Raw genomic sequence first — 25,095 nt, forward strand, 5'->3', positions numbered from 1 at the left:
TCACATTAGACAATTACATAATGGATAATTAGTCCTACAGCAATCTGCAAAATGCTGATATATATCACTGTCAAATCGTTATTCAGTGGAAAACAGGCACCTGAATATTTGGCACCAAACGCAAAATCTAATCAGTTACTCTGCACCCATTTAAACTTCTAACATTTTGTTCATCCAAATGGAATTCTGTGAGAGATCGAAATCCTGCATCAGACACAAACATAAAAACAATAATGGACAAACCTTAGTTTCCATATTCAATATTAAGATAAGAAAATATGATTCTCGTAAAGGCCATAAAAATATATTTGGCAAATAGTAAGAACTGTTATATGCCATCAAGTACCATTAACATTGAGTATAGTGCGTTTTTATAAAAATTAAAAAAGGCCATGTGTAGAAAGCTTCTGTCATAAGTTTTTGACACATTCAAATTATTCTTGCAATTTGTCAAGATGTGTAATTTAAACCATCATTCACAACCACAAAACAGTCATTATAACAAAGATTAGATCCAAGTCAAGTTATGCTCATAAGTCTGATTCAGGTGAAAGATAAATACTTTATTTTTTTATTAACTGTTGTTGATGTATATATCTGCGGGAGTCTCCCTGGGGACCGATTCCGCCAAATATGCAATTGGGCTTTGGCCTTGCATATTTTATGTTGCCCGATAATTATCTAAGATGTGCGATTTCTTAATTGTGTTTATTAAGGGTAAGCATTCAATCTAAGGGAGCCCACTCTTCATGGAGAGTCACCTTGCATGGGTATAAAGGGAGATCGATTGATTTCTCCTTGGCATTCGAATCATACACCAAGCAGACCGAATAAGATACACAGCAGATCAGACTTCTAAGGCCAGATTGTATATTTCATCAGCAATTTGTATATCCTCTTCAGCAGTCCGTGGATTAACTTGGGACCATCAAACAGCACATTCAGACCAGACTGTGTTATCAAGTGTTTGCTTCTAGCTTCAAGGAGTGAAGTGAATCTATTGTAAATACAACTTGTTTTCTGATAAATATAATAAGAGAGTTTTTTGTTGCTGGGTTTTTCACTTTCAAGTTGGAAGGTTTTCCCAAGGTATATGCTGTGCAAACTTGTGTAAATTGTTTTATATCTGCATTGTTCTAAATCAGTAAAATTATTAACAATGGCATGCACCGCCCATGTGGCCTTGAAGACTGTCATTTAGGCCTGGTTTTAAGAAAAGAAAAATTAAAATTGTTTTTGGTCATTTTAAGAAACTGAAAGCAAGATATTAAAATTGTTTGGGGGCTGTGGGAAGCAAAAGCAGAATTTTTCCCTTTAATTGGACTTATATAACTTAAACAGCATTTTTCCCTTATTTCTATGAATTTATCAGCAGTTTTAGTCTCCCAAATACATCCAAAGTAATTGAATTCCATTTATACTTTGGGTTTGCAGAGTCCATTCTGATTTGGAGTGATGTTATCATTATCAGAAATAGACTTTTATTCTCATAATTTCTTCTTTATAGGTCTTATGCATTATTTAAGTGTATTTGTGTAATTTTTTATTTCCTCCCAAGTGTTTAGTCCAAGTCACAATTTTGGCCTGCCAGGTTTTTGCCTGCTCTGATTTTTTGAACTATGGTTTGAAGTTTGAATTTTTATTTATTTATTTTTATTAACTAAAAGAGGGGTAAAATTTTTATTAGAACAAAGAAAGAGATACAAAGCAGGGAAGGCCACACATCCAATAGAGAAAGAATTACACAAGTCAGTCAATATCCACTAAGTGATCCAACAAATGAGACATATCCGGAGAAAATTGCCCCCCGTCCACAATATTCCAACCTTGCCCATGATCAGAAGCCCATTTGGTCAAGCAATCAGCCACGCCATTCGATTCCTTAGGAATGTGGCAAAAAATAGCAGATTCCAAGGACTTACTCAACCAAAAAATCTGCCTAATCACCACAGCCAAGTGCCAGCTAATCTCATCTAACCGACGTTCATTCAACAAAGTCACCACCACCTGAGAATCAGATTCACAAATAATTCGCTTTCAGCTAAGAGCACAGCTTGTAACGTACCTTTGTTGTACCTGCTTGCTTGACTGAGATTAGGGTCGAAATTGTTACTCCAAGGGTTTGAACAGGGCAGTGAATCGGATCTAGGGTTTCCTGCAACATATTAATAATTGCAATAGATATATCTATGTTAGCCATAATAGTGAGTTAATTACATAACTGAAACTTAAAAAAATAGACCCATTCAGGAACGTCGGGGATACTCCAAGTTGGTTGGGCTGCCCATCCAAACCCATCTCGTCTCTTAGGGCTCCTAGGGTTACTTGAGGATGGGACCATCATACCCTTGGCTGGAATCCCCTTATTCTGAATGTATTGACAAACAAGAAACAGCAGGGGAAAAATTATATAACAGAGATTAACGGTTTCAGAATGTGTGTTAATTAATTATCCTTTATTCACTCTGTTATTTGGAGTTTATTATTTTTAGTTTAATTTCAAAAAATCACCCCTATCATAGATTACTATTCTTTTCCTTAATTCATATTAATGCAGATGACTACGTTTATCCTCATCTATTTCTAGAGTATATCTTACGACTTACAACCGAGCTGAGATGTGCAGGTCGTATGTTGGCGGGAGGTATACTACAACATGCTAAAGATTTGGGTTAATCCCATATGGCAAAAATGGTTTATATGTTGATTCAGATTTATAATTGATTAGTAATTTATCTATACGTTTCCTGGATTTATGTTCAGCCACATCTGATTTAGAATGAAGTTATTGAGAATCAATTTGCATATTAGTTGCCTATAAATATCATTAATAAAGGACGATAAATACCGACACACTGTGCTGCCCCAACGGATTGGCCTGAGGACGTACCGGTTTGCCAACGATGGGGAGGGGCACTCTACTCGCTGGTTCTTCATCGCTGGGAAGAACTAGTAGCACCTCCCTCCATACTGCGTTGACCTGATCCGTTCACAGACCAGCCCGTATGAGAAATCAGCATCGCCATGGAATTACATTAATATCATGGCTAAGTAACAACGTTACTTGTCTACTGCTTCCGCCTGGTTTCCAGCCTTTATGCCGCCTCCTCTTCCACCGTACTCCCATTGGTGGCGTGTTTAATACCTTATGGAACATATGTGACCCCTTTTGAAGGCGTGGTGACCTTTCAGCGATGGTTTTTGGCAATGGTTGCAACCTTTCGTTACCAAAGTTAGTTAAGGTGTAAACAATTAAATGAATTATATAATTTTATTAATTTGAAATGTGGTGTGAATATACATATATGAGTATTTCTCATATGATTTCTGCCTCTCATGATCTCGCTGTCTTCACGGGATATGACAGTCCTCCCCCCTTACATTGCTTGTCCTCAAGCGATGTGGAGATTTGGGTGGTTGAAGATCTCTTCACCTTCCCAGGTTGCAGGACAAGCAATGTGGAGATTTGGGTGGTTGAAGATCTCTTCACCTTCCCAGGTTGCGTCCTCCTCTGGTAACCCTTTCCATAAGATCAGGTATTCGACAATGCTCTTATTCTTTATTTTCCTTTCTCTTACGTCCAAAAGGGCTTCTGGATCCAAGTCAACTTTCCCTCATCATCTAGTAGGGGTAACTCCTTGCATGGGGATATCTGATGTCCCAATGCTTTTTTTAACCTAGACACATGGAATACATTGTGGATGCGGCTGTCAGGAGGAAGCTCGAGTTCATATGCTACCTCCCCTACCTTCCTTGAGATTGGGTAGGGTCCATAGAACCGCGGTTTCAGCTTCTCTGCCCCACTAGATTTCAACAAAGACTGCTTGTAAGGCTGCAACCATAGGAAGACTAAGTCTCCTACCTCAAATGATCTTTCACTGCGATTACGATTAGCGTATATCTTTTCCTGATTTTGGGCTTTATGTATGTGATCTTTTAGGGTCCTTAGGATGTCCATGCTTTCCTGAATAAGATCCCTTGCTCGCGACACTTGACTTTTTGGAGTAATTAGTGATCCGAAAGAGGTGGTTTCATAACCATAAAGTGCTTTGAATGGGCTCATTTGGATTGCCATATGATGTATAGTATTATAACAATGTTGGTATTTTGGATATGTTGATATAGTTTTGTCATTGATGTCAACACCTATTAACACTTATCAACTCTGGCACTTTGGAGGATTGGCAATGTTCACTGACAAGCAAGTGACTTTATGCACAGTCATCGGTATCTGGTACACCGGCAGGATATATTGTTCACCGACACTTGGAATGACATGGAAAACACTTGGTTAAGTCGAAGACATTGTTTGGACACTTTGTCTTCAAGATTTGTTCATTGGTATATTCGTGTTTGCATATTTGTTGTTACCGGCAAATAGGTCCAGAATAAGCACCGACAAGCTTATCTATTCCAGATCAGCACAACACGCTTTGGAAATGATTTTGTTGTTATTGTAAATGCATTAAGCCGACATGTTGAATCGGATATTGCATCGGTTATTGATTTACTTGTAATTGTTTTATTGTAATATCTTTTAGAGCCGACCTACTAAAATTGGTCTTAGGTTATGGTATATATGTAAGATCTTATTTGTAAGATCGATATGTGATTGGGAAAAAGAATTGTAAGAAGGTATATGCGAGAATAAGCAGAGCTATACACGCAGACATCATTTGAAGGCGAAACAAGGTTTTTGTAAAGGCATATCAGAATTGAACCGGTACTGAATCCAACATATGAAGATGCTATTTTGAGTAGTACATCATTATTGGATTTAACCATCCAATTGTAGTCAGTGTGACTCCTATTTGTGTTTGAGTAGTAAGCTCTAGGTGCTTGGCCTTTCTGCATGTGCAGACCCCATATGTATACACATACTCTCTGCAGTAGTATCATCTGATTGTGGGTAAGGTTTCCCACCTTGGTTTTTCCCCTTACAGGGTTTCCACGTACAAATATTGGTGTTATGTGTTGTGGTGTTATGTGTTGTGGATGTTATTGTCTTTCTGTTTCATGCATTAATCTTTACCGGTATTGCAATTAACTAATAAACTGTCTACCGACATAAAGTTTGGTTTACCGGTATTAAGCATTAAAGTTGGTTAAGTTGTTTTGGTTTGAATTTATTTGACAACTAATTCACCCCCCCCCCCCCCCCCCACCTCTCAGTTGTCTCCGGAACCTAACAATTGGTATCAGAGCTTAGTCCTCTTTTTGCAGAAGTTTAACAACTTGAGGAGATCCAATGTCTACTAACTATTTTAGGAAGGACAATCCTCAACTTGATGGAACCAACTATGAAATATGGAAGATCAGAATGGAGACACATCTAAATTGCATTGGAAAGGACATTTGGGATGTTACAAAGAATGACTATATTGCTCCTACTCAAAGTCAGTCTAATCCACCTACCTTAGGAAAAGATGAGGAAAATGATTGCAAAGCAAGAGAAGCACTTTTGAGCGCATTATCAGGTCAACAAATCATGAGATTATCAGATAGATCTACTGCTAAAGCTATTTGGGACCATTTGGAAACATTGAATGAAGGAGATTCCACAGTCAAAATTGGAAAACTTGAAAGCTTCCGGGTCAGGTATGAAAATCTGAAAATGAAAGAAGATGAAAGGATTATTGCTTTTATGGAAAGAGTAAATGAAATTGTTTTGGGTGTTAAATGTTGTGGAGGAATCTTAAGTGAAGATGAAATTGTTTCAAAAGTTTTAAGAGGATTGCCACCGACATATAAAATGAAAGTTACTGCTATAAATGAGTTAAGAACTATGCCTAATACATCAGTAATTAGGGACACATTGATTGGAAAACTTTTAGCTTTTGAAATTGAGGAATTTGGTCCTGTTGCTACTATAAAAACAGATTTAGCTTTTAAGGCATCAACATCATCTACACCATCATTTGACAAATCTGATTGGAAAGCCTTTTATGCAAGAGAACTTGAGGAAAGCAGGAGAGAACTTGAAGAACTTGAAGCACTATTTGCAAGGAAAATGCCTAAAGGTCTAGTTGGAAGCAAGTATGAAGGTAAAACACTTTTTAAATGTTTTAACTATAATAAGATTGGTCATATGGCTTCAAGATGCCCTGATAGACATGCTAGATTAAGAGAAGCTAGAAGAACATACAAACCTAACCCTAAATATCAGAAATACAGATTTAAGAAGAATAAAGATAAATCTTGTTATCTTGCCGATGAAGGAGTCACTGATGATTCTAATGAGGATCCGACAGACAATGGATGGGTCTTTGTTGCTATAACAGAAGATCAACCGACACCTACTGTTCAACCGGTAGAGCAGGCCCTGACAACTAAAGTTGAAGTTAAGGATGAATGGATCATTGATTCAGGATTTTCACATCATATGACTGGTGACAAAAGTATATTCTTGAACTTTCAGGAGTATAATGGAGGTCTGGTAAGATTTGGAGATGATAAATCTTGTTTGATCAAAGGAAAAGGTACTATATGTCATGCCCAAAATTTAGGGCAAAAACGGAACGTGTTTTCTTTTTAAAACAACTAGTTAATTAACAAAGTTCGCTATCACGACATGTGTTACCATGTTGGCCTTAACAAAAATCGTACTAGCTCTGATACTAACTAAGTATCAAAACCTAATTAAAATTCATTTGTAGAAAACTAAATGTTTTAATTTATTTTCTCATCAAATATTATCGTTAGATTAATTTATTAAACTCATTTAAATTGGTAGACGTAGATAAAAATTGATCTCCAATAAAGTCATATTGTCTAAATTTCTCTTTAAATCATTAATTAATTTAATGGATTTAGGTGTCAACTTAATTTTCTAAACGACATTATCCAATGAGGAAAAATTATCTTTCCAAAATCCAATTTGGCTTTCAAGGAATTAATTTCCTTTTTTATTTAATCAAGGCTTCACAATAGTTAATTTAATAAAATAATTAATTGGGATTAAAATTCCCATGTCTATCTAAAATGAAAACCCTAACCAATTTTAAATATAAATTTCTTTTCCACAACTTTTAAATTAAACTCATAAAAACCCTAATTTATAATTCATTATAAAATTACTTCTTTGACCCCTTTTTTTTTTAAAAAAGAACTTAAACTTATTTATCTTTCCCTCTACCCTAGCTCTAACCGAGCTAGGGTTTTCTCTTTTTAAATTTATTATTATTATTTTTAAAAACCCTACATTACCACGCAGGGCGGCCATGGCGGGTTGAGCGAACGCAGGAGGAGGCGAAAGCATGGAGGAGGCGGAAGGTAGAGGTCGGCGCCGCCGAAGTCTCCACTGTGCAAGGCACAGTGGGCTTGGCCGCCGGCCACTATGTATAACACAATGCGCATGGCCACCGGCCACTATGCAGTGCATAGTGAGCTCGGCCCGTCGGCCACTGTGCAATACACAGTGGTCTCGGCCGCCGACCACTATGCCATGCACAGTGCGCTCGGCCGCTGGCCTCTGTGCATTGCACAGTGCGCTCGGCCTCGACCGAAACACTCCGCTTAATCATTTTTTGTTTTAAATTTTTTTTTATTTTCTTTATATATATATATATATATATTTGTTATTAAGATTATAACAAAAACAGTGAAAGAAGTTTATCTATATTTTCAATTACAGAGATGAATAATGTTTTTTTTTTCTTTGACATCTGCTTTATGAATATAGGATTTAGATGGAATTTTATATATTCCTAACACTCTGATTTTTTTTCTTACAGTATATTTTCAAAGGCATAAACATGATATTGCTGGAGTCTAGGGTAAATAAATATAAAAGAAATCAACAAGGTAAATAACTATAAATTTATTTTCTGAAATAAAATAACCATAGATATCAATAAATTTTATAGCAACTAAAAAAATCTAAAGTTTAATAAACTCAAGAAAAGGGAGTAGAAGAGAAGAATGCTTAGGATTTTATTCTTAAAATTAATTGTAAAATCTCATTTCTTGCAACTAATATTTTCTAGGGTTCATACATCTTAGATCTTACTTTAGGAAAAATAATCTGCATTATACACCTTTAATACAACATGCATACATTCATTAAATTGTTAACAAAACGTACTACTCATATTTTTCTACAAGTAAAAAGTAGGAAACTTCACAGATAAGAGGAAATACTGAATCAAATAAAACTGATCTTCATATTAAAATGTTTATTGCATGCAAATCAAAAGTAGCTTTTTTTTTTTTTTAAATACCAGAAATAGAAATAAAACAAGCTTTTTACAACTCTAAGATATTCTGCAAAATTTACAGGATGTTTCTTTTTTTTTTAAACTACAACAATCCCAACTCTCATGTCTATATTTCAAATTTACAACTTGCCTCTCATTTCAACAAATGAGGGCGTATTTCTTCTAACAAAACTAACAACTGCAAATAAACTTAGATTTCTTCAACAGTATTCTTCTGCAACCTTTCACTTTCCCTAGTCTTTTCTCCTGACATTCCTGCATAATGGAAACACAAATATGACCACAGAGTGCTCACCTCCCAGCCTAGGCTAATTGGTAGCCACCCCCGAGCTCGGAGAACCAAGCCCTAGACGGGTAACAAACATGCAAACACATAGATGACATACATATACACACAAATTTTCAGACACACTCCCAACTTGGCTTCACAGCACCACACTTTGGTGATGACTTTTTTAAGGGTGGTAGTGGACCAATACCCCGAGGAGAATTGCAAGTATGGAAAAACAAGTAGCCACCTCATGGCATAATAAATATATCAAAAATCTCAACCCCTTATTCCTTATGTCCCCCAAAGGCATTCTAGCCTTATATCCCTCCTTATGACCCCCATTGCACAAACAGGCCATGCAGCAAGGGTCACACAAAGATCCCTTGTGATCGCTCTCAAACGAGAGTCTCTTACTCGAGGGTTGTCACTGCTACCACCCACAAGATCCTCCTCTCTCCCAAGAGTAAGAGGTCTTGAGAAAACTCCCAAAACACAACAAAGCATAATGCAAAAATTCCAAATGAAATTCTAAAACAAGACATTCAAATACACAGATTTCTTACACCAACCATACTCTCAAACACATACAATAAAATAGACATTTTAAAGAATAATCAAACCAACCTTAATCTTCCCAATGGTAGTATAATATTTGAGGAAGAGCTGCCCAATCCACGGATCTTCTTCTTCTACCCTTAGTCAAATTTTCTATTCCAAACTATTCTTTTCTTTTCAAAAATTCTCTTGTCTCCAAAAATGGAGAGTGGGTGATTATCCTCAATTTTTTTCAATTCTTGCTTAAGAAGCTCATTCTCTGAGTTCTCACAAGTTTCTAAACACCAAAAAGGAAAGTAAAGCAGAATGGGAAAAAGACTTCCATTCCAATAGGAAAAATCTCAATTAGATTTAAACTTCTAATTTTCAATTTTCGCACAACTCAAAAAAGCCAATTTTTAAAGCGTCAAAAAGGTCATTTAAAAGTAGAAACTTGCCTAAAATTATCCCTAACCCCTAGGTATACCTTATGGGCTTTAGGAAACCCTATTAAACTACCCCTAGGTGTTCATTTAACCCATTTTAAACCCCTCTGAAGTTTATTTTCGTGTCAAACATATGTTGACCACTCCAAAGATTATATTCCCATAGTATTTATGACAACACATTATATTATTTAAGAAAAACTATAGTTAAACACTTTCTCTCCAAGAGACAAAAATAAAACATTTAAATTTAAATCCACTCGTGTCAAGTGACACAAATAAAACATTTTTACAAAATAAAACATGAAATCGTCTCTTGTGGGTTCTACACATTAAATTTAAATAACACTTAACACTCATGCAACATATACTGTTATGAATAAAACACAACACAAACGGGGTGTTGTCTCTCTAAATAGACAACCCCTGGCTTACGAACATACATAAGTCTAGGTTTGGTTCTCCGTAATTTTCCATGGTCACATGGTAAATTTCCTGTGCATCTCAATTTACACATTAGTACTTTCAAATATCCACATATAATATAATTCAAAGGAATAACAATACACATCATCACTTGCATACAATTTTCATTTGCACAGATTAAATACATCTTTTATCAAGCAATTTCACATAAGCAATTTCATCCCAATTCACATAAACTTAACCATACATCACAGTTCTGTTATCATAGTAAAGTTCTGCAAATTTAATAACGACATCTATCATTGCAATATCATCCTATTTAACAATCATGTAGTGTTCTATCTCATAAAGCATATAAGTAAATCATCAAAACATAGCAATGTTATTCAAATCCCGAAATCATATAAGTTCTAAGTCTCAAAATGCATCAAAATAAAGTATCCATAATACTCTAAATATAAAATCCACTGAATGTCAGACTGAGTCGAGGTGAGGCCTCACACTATATCTCTTGATGGTAAGCATATTACTGACAATGTTTACTATGTTGAAGGTTTAAAGCATAATCTTTTCAGTGTTGGTAAATTAGTTGAGAAAGGATTTCATTTACAATTCAAGAATGAAAAATGCAAAATTATGAACAGAACTGGTTTGGAAATTGCAATCGGTAATCAAACCAGAGGTAATATCTTTCATTTGAATAACAGTGAAAAGACATGCTTGATTGCACATATTGATGAAAGTTGGCTATGGCATAAGAGACTTTGTCATGTAAATTTTGATTGCATTGTGAAAATCAGTACTACTAAGGTAGTTAGAGATTTACCTAAGATTGTTAAACCTCACAATCCGGTATATAAGGAATGTTAATTTGGAAAACAAGTTAGAACATCTTTCAAAAGTATTCCAGAAAAATCCAATAACGCTCGACTTAATTCACACTGATTTATGTGGTCCAGCTAGAACTAAAAGCTTACAAGGTGATAGATATTTCATGCTAATCATTGATGACTATTCTAGAATGTGTTGGGTTACTTTCCTTAGAGAAAAATCAGAAGCACTTGGGAAGTTCAAACTATTCAAGGTGATGGTAGAAAATGAAACCGACAAGAAAATCAAATGTTAGAGATCAGATCAAGGAGGTGAATTCACATCTAAGGAATTTAATACATTCTGTGAAGTGAATGGAATCAAAAGACAGTTATCAGCTCCCTAGACACCACAACATAATGGAGTTGTAGAAAGGAAAAATAAAACTATCTTGGATGCAGCTAGAAGTATGTTATCAGAAGCAAATTTACCACATATATATTGGAGAGAGGCAGTAAGCACAATGGTCTATACATTCAACAAATTTCACATCAAAGGTGAAACCGAATGAAGATCCAGTTACACCGGTATCATCTGAAAATTCCACTGTAACTGAGGAATAACAACAAACGAAGACACCCCGGTATGTAAGAATGAACCACTCTGAAAATCAGATAATTGGGAACAAGTATCAAGGAGTTATGATAAGAGGAAGACTGACAAATGAAGAGGTATGTCTTATTTCTCAAATTGAACCATCATCAATTAATGAGGCATGTGAAGATAAACACCGGATTAAAGCTATGGAAGAGGAATTAGAACAAATTGAGAAGAATAACACATGGACATTAGTTCCCCGACCTAAAGACAAAAATGTAATTGGAACAAAATGAGTATTCAGAAACAAACTTAAAGAAGATGGTAAGGTAATCAGAAATAAAACAAGATTAGTGTGTAAGGGATATTCTCAGAAAGAAGGAATTGATTATAATGAAACCTTTGCACCAGTAGCTAGAATTGAGGCAGTCAGATTATTCTTGGCTTTTGCAGCACACAAGAATTACAAAATATATCAAATGGATATTAAATGTGCATTTTTGAATGGAGATCTTGAAGAAGAATTTTACATTGAGCAACCTGATGGATTTTCTTTGACAAATAACAAAGATATGATTTGTAGGTTAAGGAAAGCTTTGTATGGGTTGAAGCAAACTCCAAGAGCTTGGTATGCTAGATTGGATAAATATCTTTTGAAGATTGGTTTTTCTAAAGGTAATGCTGACAACAACTTATACTATAAAGTGACTAATGATGACATCTTGGTTATAGAAGTTTTTGTTGATGATATAATCTTTGGAGGAGAAGATGGATTATGTAAAGACTTTTCTATTGAAATGCAACAAGAATTTGAAATGTCTATGATTGGAGAGATAAAATTCTTTTTAGGATTGCAAATTTCACAGATTGATAAAGGTATATTCTTGAGTCAATCCAAGTACTTGAAGGAGTTACTAAAGAAATTTGGAATGGTAAACTCTAAACTGGTAAGCACACCTATGACTACAAATGACAAATTATCACTAAGGGATGAATCTACACCTGTTAATCTGACTAGGTACAAATCTATGATAGGAGACCTACTGTATTTGACACAAACAAGACCTGATATTATGAATGCAGTATGTATTGTTTCAAGATTTCAGAGTAATCCTAAAGAAAATCATGAATCAACAGTAAAAAAGATTTTCCGGTACTTACAAGGCACTACAAATCTTTGCTTATGGTATCCTAGAGATGAAAACTTTGAATTATGTGCATACATAGATGCAAATTGGGAGGGAGATGTGGATGACAGAAAAAACACCATCGACGGAGCATTTTTTCTTGGAAGCAGATTAATTTCTTGGTTGAGTAAGAAACAAAGTTGCACATCTTTATCAACAACATAATCAGGATATGTTGCAGCAGCAACTAACTGTACACAAGTATTATGGCTTAAGCAAATGTTGAAGGACATAAAGGTAAAATGCAAGGAACCTATAACTATCTACTGTGATAACACTGCAGCAATTGATATATCTAAGAATCCGGTACTACATTCTAAAACTAAACATGTTTCTATCAAACTGAATTTTCTGAAAGAGAATGTTGAAGCAAAAGAAGTAAAACTGGTTTATGTAAATATTAAAGAGCAGATTGTAGATATTTTTACTAAGCCTTTGCCTAAGGAGACTTTTGAATATCTTAGAGATCAGCTTGGGGTCATACCTCCACTGGTAGAGACTTAGACAGTTGATGTTTGTCATCAACCGACATAATTAACAGAGAAATCTTTTACTCCGGCTTTGATGAGGAGAGCTACTTCTTAGGGGGAGTAGTTGGTATACTGAATTGGTTGGTATTTTGTATTTGAACCTGGCTTTTGTATTGACTTTGGCATTTGATGTCAAAGGGGGAGAGATTGATGTGGAAAAACATAAGGAAAACACATGTTACTCTCAGGGAGAGAGATTGTTACTTTGGGAGAGATTGATTACTCTTTGTATTTGAATTTTGATTTCTGGTTATGATCTCTTTTGGGAGATTGTTGGTTTCTGGTATTTGACATTTCTATTTTGGCACTTTGATGGGTTTTCCATCTTGTGTTGCCATCAATGCCAAAGGGGGAGATTGTTGGTATTTTGGATATGTTGATATGGTTTTGTCATTGATGTCAACACCTATTAACACTTATCAACTCTTGCACTTTGGAGGATTGACAATGTTCACCGGCAAACAAGTGACTTTATGCACAGTCACCGGTAGGATATATTGTTCATCGGCACTTGGAATGACATGGAAAACACTTGGTTAAGTCGAAGACATCGTTTGGACACTTTGTCTTGGAGATTTGTTCATTGATATATTCATGTTTGCATATTTGCTATTACCGACAAATAGGTCCAGAATAAGCACCGACAGGCTTATCTATTCCAGATCAGCACGACACACTTTGGAAATGATTTTGTTGTTATTGTAAATGCATTAAGCTGACATGTTGAATCGGATATTGCATCGGTTATTGATTTACTTGTAATTGTTTTATTGTAATATCTTATAGAGTCGACCTACTAAAACTGGTCTTAGGTTATGGTATATATGTAAGATCTTATTTGTAAGATCGATATGCAATTGGGAAAAGGAATTGTAAGAAGGTATATGAGAGAATAAGAAGAGCTATACATGCAGACATCATTTGAAGGTGAATCAAGGTTTTTGTAAAGGCATATCAGAACTGAATCGGTAATGAATCCAGCATATGAAGATGCTATTTTGAGCAGTACATCATTATTGGATTTAACCATCCAATTGTAGTCAGTGTGACTCCTATTTGTGTTTGAGCAGTGAGCTCTAGGTGCTTGGCCTTTCTGCATGTGCATACCCCATTTGTATACACATACTATCTCCACTAGTATCATCCGATTGTGGGTAAGGTTTCCCACCGTGGTTTTTCCCCTTACAGGGTTTCCATGTACAAATATTGGTGTTATGTGTTGTGAATGTTATTGTCTTTCTGTTTCATACATTAATCTTTACCGGTACTGCAATTAACTCATAAACTGTCTACTGACATAAAGTTTGGTTTACCGATATTAAGCATTAAGATTGGTTAAGTTGTTTTCGGTTTGAATTTATTTGACAACTGATTCACCCCCTCCCCCCCTCTCAGTTATCTCCGAGACCTAACAAACAATACTCCCCTAAATGTAACCATTTGGTCCAAGCTTTTTGCTGCCCAGTGACATAATTTCTTAGATATCCTTCGATCCATTTGTTGACGATTTCGGTTTGTCCATCAATTTGGGGATGATAGCTAGTGCTAGGGGTGACACTAGTCCCTGCCATCCTGAAGATTTATTACCAAAATTGTCCCATAAACCGGCTATCTCGGTCGCTTATGATATTCTGGGGAAGCCCATGAAGTCTGAAGATTCCCCTAAAAAACACTTCGGCTACTTGGGATGCTTGGAATTTATTTGATATAGCAAAGAAATATGCATATTTAGTGAGCGGTCCACTACTACATAGATACAATATTTTCCTTCAACCTTGGGCAGGCCGATGATAAAATCCATCGAAATGCTTTCCCACTTCTGGTCGAGAATGGGCAATGGTTGTAGCAACCCAACGGGATGGCTGAGTTCTGCCTTGTTCCTTTGGCATTGTGTGCATTCTTGTATGTATTTTTGGACTCCCCTCTTAAGTCCTTTCCAAGAATACCATTCTCTGATTTGTTTATATGTCTTGTAGAACCTTGGGTGTCCTGCCAACGGATTATCATGGTATTCTTTGACTATTACTTCCTTGAGTTTAGAGTTGGGCACCAAGTACACCCTGTCTTTATATAGGATCAGGTCCTCCACGATTTTGTATTCTGCATGGTTTGATCGGTCCCTCAAGATTTCACTAGCAAAAGGATCTTTGGCATACTCTGCCAATAGATCATATTTCCAATCAACATTTATAAAAGTTATGGTATTTATGTGTGGCTTCCTTGATAAGGCATCTACTACCACATTGGTTGTTCCTTTAATGTATTCAATATCAAAGTCATAGGCTTGTATTCTGTTGACCTAGTTTTGTTGTCTATCATTTAGATCCCTTTGATTTAAAAAGAATCTCAAGCTGTTATGATCTGTCTTTACATAGAACTTGGTGCAAATCAGGTATTGGCAGAATTTGGCTAGTGCATGCATGATGGCTAACATCTCTTTATCATAAACGGGGTAATGCCTTTCTGTTTCTATCAATTTATGGCTTTCAAAGGCTATAGGGTGTTTGTTTTGCATTAGGACAACTCCAATCCCTTCTCCCGAGGCATCACATTGTAGTTTGAAAGGAAGGGAAAAATCAGGGATAGCTAGTATGGGGCATGAGCTCATAGCTTCATTTAGACTTTCAAATGCTCTTTGGGCTGGATCACTCCAAGCATAGGCCCCTTTCTTAGTTAGGTCTGTGAGAGGGGTGGCTACTTTGGAGAACCCTCGTACAAATCTTCTGTAGTAACTGCATAACCCCAAGAACCCTCTCAATTGTGTGAGGGACTTAGGTTTAGGCCATTATTTGATAGTGGCTATCTTCTCCTCATGCACGCTAACTCCTTCAACATTAATCTTATGCTCTAGATATAAGATTTTCTCCATTCCAAACTCGCATTTGGAAGCTTTCGCATAAAGAAATTCTTGCTCTAGGATCCTCAATGTTTCCCCAATATGTTTGAGGTGCTCCTCCCAAGTCTTGTTGTATATCAAAATGTCGTTAAAGAAGACTAGTAAAAATTGTCTTAGTTTCTTGTGAAAAATATGATTCATACATGACTAGAATGTTGTTGGCGCATTGGTTAGACCGAAGGGTAGAACCAAAATTTCAAAGTGTCCATAGTGACACTGGAATGTTGTTTTGGGAATGTCTTCCTCCCTCATCCGGATTTGATGATATCCCGATCGAAGGTCGATCTTGGAGAAGTATCTAGCTCCATGTAGCTCATCTATCAATTCATCTATTCTTGGGATTGGGTACCTATTTTTGATGGTTTTCTTACTCAATGCCTTGTAATCCATGCACATCCTTAGAGTGCCATCTTTCTTTTTAACAAGCACCACTGATGATGCGAAAGGGCTAGAGCTAGGTTGGATGTGTCCCATAGCCAGTAGTTCCTTAATGGTTTTCTCAATTTCTTCCTTATATTTGTGAGGGCAGTGATAAGGGGTGGTAATGACTGGTTTTGCTCCATCCTCCAATTCTATAGTGTGATCAAATCCTCGTTTGGGAGGTAAATCTTGGGGAATTTCCCCAAACACTCTTTTATACCTCTCCATGATGGGCTGGATGTCAATATGAATCGATTTCTCATGAGTATTGCTCTTATCTAGTATCATGCATTGGGCCACCCATTCCCCGCAAATTTTTCTAAAAATCTGCTCCATTCTTTTACATGAAACCACCCTTGGACTTCCATCAGGTAAGCCTTTGAGAGTAACTTCCTTCCCTTCATGCTGAAATCTGATTGTTTGGTTTGGGAGATTGAACATAAAACATCCTAGTGAATAAATCCATGGAGTTCCTAATATGATAACCGTATCTAGTGGTACCACATATAGATATTCCTTTACCAAATGTTCACCTATCGTGAACTCCAACTTAGGTACCAACTTAGTGCATTGTACCCTTGCGCCTGTGGTTGTTGCTGCTTCAAACCCTTTGAATGACTGTGTGGGTAATTTGTGTTGTTTGACTATCCTTTCATTGATGAGTTATGGGAGGCTCCACTGTCCACAAGTGTTACTACTTTTTTCCCTTTCAGTGAGCTCTTGATTCTGAATAGGCTGTGTTTAGCAGCATGGGTGATGGTGGCAATTATGGCTTGATCTTCTTCCCCCAATATCATTTTTTTGTTGGGTGGTTCTTCCTCACCTTCATATGGTGGGGCTTCTATCCTGTGGGCCCGACTTTGGCATTTGTGGCTTCTTCCTTCATAAGGTTTTAGGCATGTGAAACATAGTCCCTTTTCCTTAAGGTCCTCCAAGGTTGAGCACATGTGCCCCTTCTCTCTCCTCCCCTTGCAATAGGAATAAGACTTCACAACTTCTCCTTGGTTGTGTTTACTATCTCTGGATGGAGTTTTGGAGGAGTTGCCAAAGGATTTAGACTTATCCTTGGGTGAGCTTTCCTCAAATTTCATAGCTTTTTGTATAGCCTCATCTAAGGTTTGGGGTTCATGTGCACTTACTGTGCTTTTGATTGAGCCCCTCAACCCTTCAATGAACAGGTAAGCAATCCTTTCTGGTGTTAGACCCGGTACCATCACTGCTAATTTCTGGAATTCTGTGGCATAATTTTCAATAGTCCCGCACTGCCTTAGTTGGGTGAGCTCTCGAAAGTACCACTCGGGGTGCTTTTGGTCAAATCTTTTAATAAGCTTTTGGGTGAACTCATCATATGTGTTTATAAGCTAATGTCCTTGGGTGATGAGGCCATGGTGCCATCACTCATGGGCAACTCTAGAAAGATGAAGTATAGCAAATTTAATGGCATTGGATTGAGTCATGGGGCTAAGGGATAGATATGTATCCAATTTTTGGACCCACGAACTAGCCAATACCTTTCCCTCACTATCAAAGTTAGGGAGGGTTACCTTACTGAGTTTGTTTTGAAGTTCTTTGTGGGTTGGGGGATATCTTTCATTTTGACCACGGGTCTTTAGTTTGGCATCACAATAGTCTTTGAAGGTTACAAGATCTCGTAGCTCAGGATCCAACCTATGGTAGGTTGCAAGAATCTTATCTACATCTTCCATGGGTCCGTCATGGTTATCATCTCTTATTAGTACCTCCTCAGGTAGGAATGAAGGGTGAGTGGGCCTTGAGTTGGTGTCTTTAGATGGGGTGGGGTGGTGGTTTTCAGAATGATTGGATTGGGCTTCTTTGGCATTATGGTTACTTATGTTTTGGAGGGCCTGAAGGACAAGTTGGTTGTTCCTCTCATTCTGTTCAATGAAGGTCTGCATGGTTCTTTCAGTTTGCTCCCTTAGTGCTTGAGCAATTTGCTCCATGAAGGCCCTAAGTTCATTACTAGCTTGTTCACTCATGTTGTTGGCACCTTTTTTCCTTTCTTTTTCTAAGGCCCTATGACTTCTTTGGCTCTGTTGCATCAACTATTTCCACAGGGTGGTTGGAAGGAGGCTCTGATACCATTGTAACGTACCTTTGTTGTATGTGCCTGCTTAATTGAGATTAGGGTCGAAATTGTTACTCTAAGGGTTTGAACAAGGTAGTGAATCGGATCTAGGGTTTCCTGCAACATATTAATAATTGCAATAGATATATCTATGTTAGCCATAATAGTGAATTAATTACATAACTGAAACTTAAAAAAATAGACCCATTGATGAATGTCGGGGATACTCCAGGTTGGCTGGGTTGCCCATCCAAACCCATCTCGTCCTTTAGGGCTCCTAGGGTTACCCGAGGATGGGACCAGCATACCCCTAGCTGGAATCCCCTTATTTCGAATGTATTGACAAACAAGAAACAATAGGGGAAAAATAATATAACAGCTCGATTAACGGTTTCAGATGTGTGTTAATTAATTATCCTTTATTCACTCTGTTATTTGGAGTTTATTATTTTTAGTTTAATTTCAGAAAATCACCCCTATCATAGATTACTATTATTTTCCTTAATTCATATTAATGTAGATTGTAGACACCTAAAAATGTCTCATTGATAATGTACTAATTATTCCTCTAATTGATTAAATAATTCTTTAATTATTTAATTAAGTTAATTAATCTTATTCTTCTAATTTCGTATTTCCTCATAATCTTACTAATTATTCTATTTCCTATTCTATCATCATTTAATCATTTTAATCATTTTCTAAATATTAATTAAATATTTATTATTTAATTAATTCTGATTAATTCCCCAATTTAAATAATCTTTATTATTTAAATAAATTAATTCTCAATTTCTATCTCTAATCATCTAATCATTCAACCCTTTTCTAAATATTAATTAAATATTATTTATTTAATTAATTATGATTCAATCCTTTAAATTAAATAATCTTTATTATTTAATTAAAGTCCATTCCTAAATAATTAAATAGTTTCTTTAAATTATTTAATTCTTCCATGTCCAAATCCCCAAATTCTAATTTCATATTCTTCTAATTTCTTCCAAATTCAATTACATGTGCATGGTTTCAAAAACCAAATTGAAAATCAAAGTCGTTCTAAATATATTCAAATGCTAAATTGAATTAAAATAAATTCAATTATTTGAATAAATTTCATGCAAAGATTAAATTGGAAACCTAACTCTAAATGCAAGCACATGCTAAATTAATTAATTAAATCAATTAAATAATTAAATCATTATCTCTCCAATCTCTATTTCCATCTTTTAGTTAGCTTTTTCTAAATAAAGCTTTCTATGTCATCCTCTTTATTTCCTCCAATCATACTTTTTCTTCTCTCAGTCAGCTTTTTCTCAATCAATTGACTCCATTGATCTATTCAATCTATTGAGTTTCCCTCTTACAATCAGCATGTGAGCTCACCTGAGTTCCACCTCTTAAACAATTTGTTCCACCTTTCAAGCCATCTTATCCAAAAATCTATAGATTGAGCATTCATTCTCCTCCTCAATCCTGGACAATTCCTCTGAATCATGAACTTTGAATCTTTGTGTCACTTGCAGGTTACCAACACAATATCTGAGAGCCATCATACCACAGAGAAGAGAAGAGCAATGGAAGCTATATGCAATCTTGGATTAGGGAGTTTGATTTGAACTATTTTAATTCCTATTTGTTTGATATTGCATTATTTCATTGTTAGTTTGTTAAGATTCTTTGATTAGGTAGGGATTCATGATTTCGCTTTGATTTCTAATTGAATACTTCTTATAAAGATGAATTTTATATACGACATTTTGGTGAACTCGACGTGAAAAACAACTAATTTAACTTCTCTGTTCTCTGTGTATTTTTTGCAAGTCGTAGGGATTTGTGCATTTTTTTTTACAGATTTCGCATGGATTTTGAGAACAGAAATTCCATCACGCAATCGTGATTACATCGTTCCAAAATCGCATAGACAACATCACGCATTCGACCCCTCGGGGTCAGACATTTGCTCTATCAGGGTTACACAATCACCTTATTCAGATCACACAATCACCCTTTCTGGATTACGCATTCGCAGGGAAATTTGTTGTCTAATTTTTTATTATGTTTGTTATTTGATCTGTCTATTTCTATCTAAAATTGGGTTAATCTGGAAACAGATTACTTCTATTTCATGATTTCATTATAATAGTTTATGGCAAGAAAAGTACAGTTCAAGATTTCAAGTGCAAGAAGGACGAAACAACAAAGAAGAGAAGCCAAATGCTATCAAAAGGTTATCCAGGCAAGAAAGCAGATACAAGAGTCGGAAGATCAACTGGCCTTTGATAGATATAATAGCTTAGTTCTTTCTTATCAAGTTAAATATGATCTAATCAATATTGAATGGATGATGAGAGATTTGGCTAGGGCCTCACAGTTGGTTTTGCAGGTTGCTGATTGGGTTTAGTTTTCTTTTATTTTTAATTTTTTTAATTTTTTGTTGTCTTCTTGTCTATTATGCAATCGACCTATTATTATTACGCAATTGATCTGTTATCATTATGCATTCGGTCTGTTGGAATTACACATACACTCTGTTAGGTTCACGCATTCGGTCTGTAAGTATCACACAATTGAACATGTATTGTTATGCATTCACCTCTGTCAAGTTTTGAGTTTTTGTTTTCTATTGGTTTAATTTTACTACTAATCTCCTATTTACAGTCTGTGACAGATTTACAGAAAGGATTAGAATAGTATTTTTGCATGCATCATCTAACACTTCATCTTTTGGTGCTTAAAATCAACAACAGTTAAAATGGACATGCATGGATAATCTCACACTTCGTTGTTTGGTGCTTAAAATGAACATGGGCTAAAATTGACATGCATGTATCTCACAATTTGTAATTTGGTGCTTAAAATCAACAAATGGTTAAAATTGACATGTATGCCTTCATATTTCGAGTTGGTGTTTAAAATGGACATGCACATGCGTATTCAACACCTAAATTTGGGCTATAAAATGAACGTGAATCAGGCTACATTAGATTAAATCATTTTTATTTTTTCTTAAGGTAAGGAATTTTTATTGTGTTTGGGGTGGACCTACTGTTGCATTAACCAACTTTCCACCCACCTTCAGGGTCTTGGGAGAAAGGAGGAAGGTGACAACGACATCCAATTTTTATTTTATTCTACGTAGTGAGGGGTATCTTTGACTGGGGATTTCATCACCCCACAGAGGTACTTCGAATTGGGATGCGTTGGGGATATCATCTCTCCCAGTGTACTCTTGAGCGGGTTTTTCAAGCCGCTATATAAGTATACTAGTCAGGCGGCTAGAGTGTTGAGTGAATTCTACGTATGTGGGGGCCTTCCCTACACCGATAAGCTCAATTAAAGTCTTAAGTGGCTTGCTCTGAGAATCCGTCATTGGATTGGGGTCCCTCGAAACCCAATACTACAAACCAATTTAGTTGCCAAAAATCCTACATCCAGTGATTCTGGGAGTGCGGATCGTACCCCATAGATACCCTTCATGTACCTTACACTATGGTACAAAAATCCCTTGGCTATAAGGTCTTCGGATCTTCGGGGTAAGAGAGACTGGCATGCCCGAGAAGTGTGTACCGTGGAGTGGAGCCAGTGCTGCCAGACTCTCTATCTGTCCCTCTTGTTTCGGTATTTTATTGTAAGGGCCTCATTTGAATGGTGTCCACTTTCCAGCCTAAGATTGTATTCTATTCTTTTTTATGTATCGTTGTGTCGGACCAGTATTGAGTCAGTCCTTTGGGCTATTTCAGGCCCTATCCTACGTATCTCTAAATTTTCTGAGATTGTGTGAAAATTGAGTCAGTCAGCTATACCTACCTCCAAGCAATTGTTCTCAGATTTGGAAAACTACAAAACTTGTCCCACACACGAAGTTACAGAAAACAAAGTCCATTTTGAAACCAAAAACTCAAAAGTTTAACATACTTGTGACCCTAGGAAGTCCTAAGTCCTTGCATAAGTCCCCACCTATGTCCTCATTATCATCCTAAGTCCTTGCATGGTCCCCACCTATGTCCTCATTATCGTCCTAAGTCCTTGCATAGTCCCCACTTACGTCCTCATTATCATCCTAAGTCCTTGCATAGTCCTTATATAGTCCTCATTATCATCCTCATATACATCCTTGTCTAGACCTCATATACGTATGTCTTAGTTCATCATCATTTGCATAATCATCCTAGAAAGTCATACCCCAAACATCCAAAACACAATCAGAGGATCAATCAAACTCAACCTCAACTCAAACAAGTTGGTCAAGTTCAATCAAACATTGTCACATTTAGAGAAATGGAGAAAATATCTTACATTTTGTGATCCTAGGTCCAAACCAAACAAGCAAACATCATGGATTCTAATTATACATTTTGTAGGGAAGGTGGAGGATTCATCCCTTCCATTCCTATTCCATCGCCATCCATAGAAATATTAGCTCAACAAATCAAAACTTTGCAACAACAAGTGACAGACACGGCTAGTCCTGACAACCATAGGGGCTAGTTAGAAAACATGATGAGAGAAGTGATGGCCACAAGGGAATCAATATCAGACCAACATTCTTATTCTTTTGAGACCATTCAAACATGACAACCTTCATTCATCAACAAAATTGTTCCTACCTTGGTTCAACCAACATTAGAGTCATGTAAACCTTTTTTTTCTTTCAACCCACTACATCAATCATACCAATCACATCAACCCAACATTCAAAGTACCTCTTTCAACCAAAATCAAACCCCATTCAACAAAATCCCATATCAAAATTCATATCAACCCAACATTCAAAGTACCTCTTTCAACCAAAATCAAACCCCATTCAACCAAATTCCAAGTCAAAATTCATTTAACCAAAATCAAACAACTTTCACCCAAAATCGAACATCTTTCACCCAAAATCAAATCCCTTTCAACCAAAGTCCAAATCAAAATTCACACCAACCCAACATTCAAACCTCTTTCAATAAAAATCAAACCCCTTTCAACCAAAGTTCAAATTAAAATTCATTTAACCAAAATCAAACAACTTTCACCCAAAATCAAACATCCTTCACCTAAAATCAAACCCCTTTCAACCAAAGCCCAAATCAACCATATCTATCCACAATTTCATTATCCTCTGAAGTCACACAAAACCAATCCATGCCATCTCTATCTAATAACACAACCTCCCAAGGGCTATCCATCGTACACAACCAATCTAATCCAAGTCATGATTCAGAGAATCTCATTCAAAATCCTTCTTCATTAGGCCAAAATGTCGAAACATTCCAAGAATCTCCCATGCATTTTCAAACTCCTTCCCCGTGTCAAGAGGATGATCCAAAATCAGAAGAAATGAGTCCTGAAACAAATAAAGATCAAGAACAACCACTTCCATCCTACCCAATTTTTTATCAAGATCCCATCGACCAAGAGTCTTATGATGATCCTCTTGCTCTTTTCTATTCCATTCATAATGGCACCCTTTCATCTCAAGAACAAAGTGTCCTTTCAAGTCCCATCCAACATCCACCTCTAAACAAAATCAAGACATCCCTTCCATCCTCTCTAATAATCTCTTTACAAACCAAGATCAAAGCATACCTTTACCTTCACATCTTAAACAAGATCCCATTATTTCTCCAAATCTTGATCAAGGTCCCTCCATCCCTTCATCTCCATGTCATAATCCTCCATGTTCTTCACAAGATTCCCTATCAAACAAAGTTGTCATTTCTCCCAGTCTCTCTCATGATTCCTCTACACAAGTTGTTCATGAACCCCTTATCAATGAAATGACCAATCCAGATTATACTACATAGAGAATCTTGTCAACAATTGTATGTGAGCCATCATCACATGCTAAAGTGGTGACAAAAACAAGCATAACACTAGCTAATGAGATCAATGTCTGGTTGACTTCATCATCCTCTTCAAGTGCATCAATAAAAACATGCATAACACCCGCTCATGTCACAACTTTGAAACCAAAAATAATTTGTCTCATACACTCACACTTGATAGATTGGGGGAAAGAGAATCTACCATGGTTGGATTGATTTGAAAATGATAACGCTATAGCTGAACTCAGGGGTTCTAGAGCTGGATTTCCCTCTGATGATCCACAAAATCCAAAAATTAATAAAATCAATATTGGAGATGTTGAACACATACACCCAGCTGAGTCCTTATATCCTATTGGAAACACATCTTTATCCAACTCTTTAAACAAAGACCGATGAACTACCTACACAAATATTATACCTAAAGGCTGGGTTAGTTTAGGTTTTACTTTTCGCATTGCATATCATTTTATTCACAACACTGCATTGCATACAGTTTCTTTCCAAGCACCATCATATTTCGAAGTCACATTCACAAAATTTCTACATTACCATATAGCAACATCAATAAAACAAGGCAACTGTTCAAGTTTATCATTCATTTGCATTCAAGAGAATCAAGGGTCATCTCCTTTCTTAGATATTCGGACATGAAGTCTATGAGGTCCTAAGGTTATTCATTTTCAACATTACCCAGTGACGACGCTTTACTTATGGTTGGGTAGCAATTTCACTATTTGAGACTTGTTAACCCAAAATTGATGTAGAATTGGTAGGGGTATGGTGGTATAAGACAATGCCCGAACAGGTATAGATGACTTTGTAAGGTATAAGGGAAATACAAGGTAGGAAAATGATAGATC

At 36.3% G+C, this 25,095-nt stretch overlaps 1 pseudogene; it reads right to left on the bottom strand.

Annotated features, from left to right (window-relative positions):
- LOC131072043 (nuclear poly(A) polymerase 2-like) overlaps positions 1-25,095 on the bottom strand; it is a 31,466-nt pseudogene that overhangs the window by 3,014 nt on the left and 3,357 nt on the right.

The sequence above is a fragment of the Cryptomeria japonica genome, chromosome 11 (genome assembly GCF_030272615.1).
Source record: "Cryptomeria japonica chromosome 11, Sugi_1.0, whole genome shotgun sequence".
Classification (NCBI taxonomy): domain Eukaryota; kingdom Viridiplantae; phylum Streptophyta; class Pinopsida; order Cupressales; family Cupressaceae; genus Cryptomeria; species Cryptomeria japonica.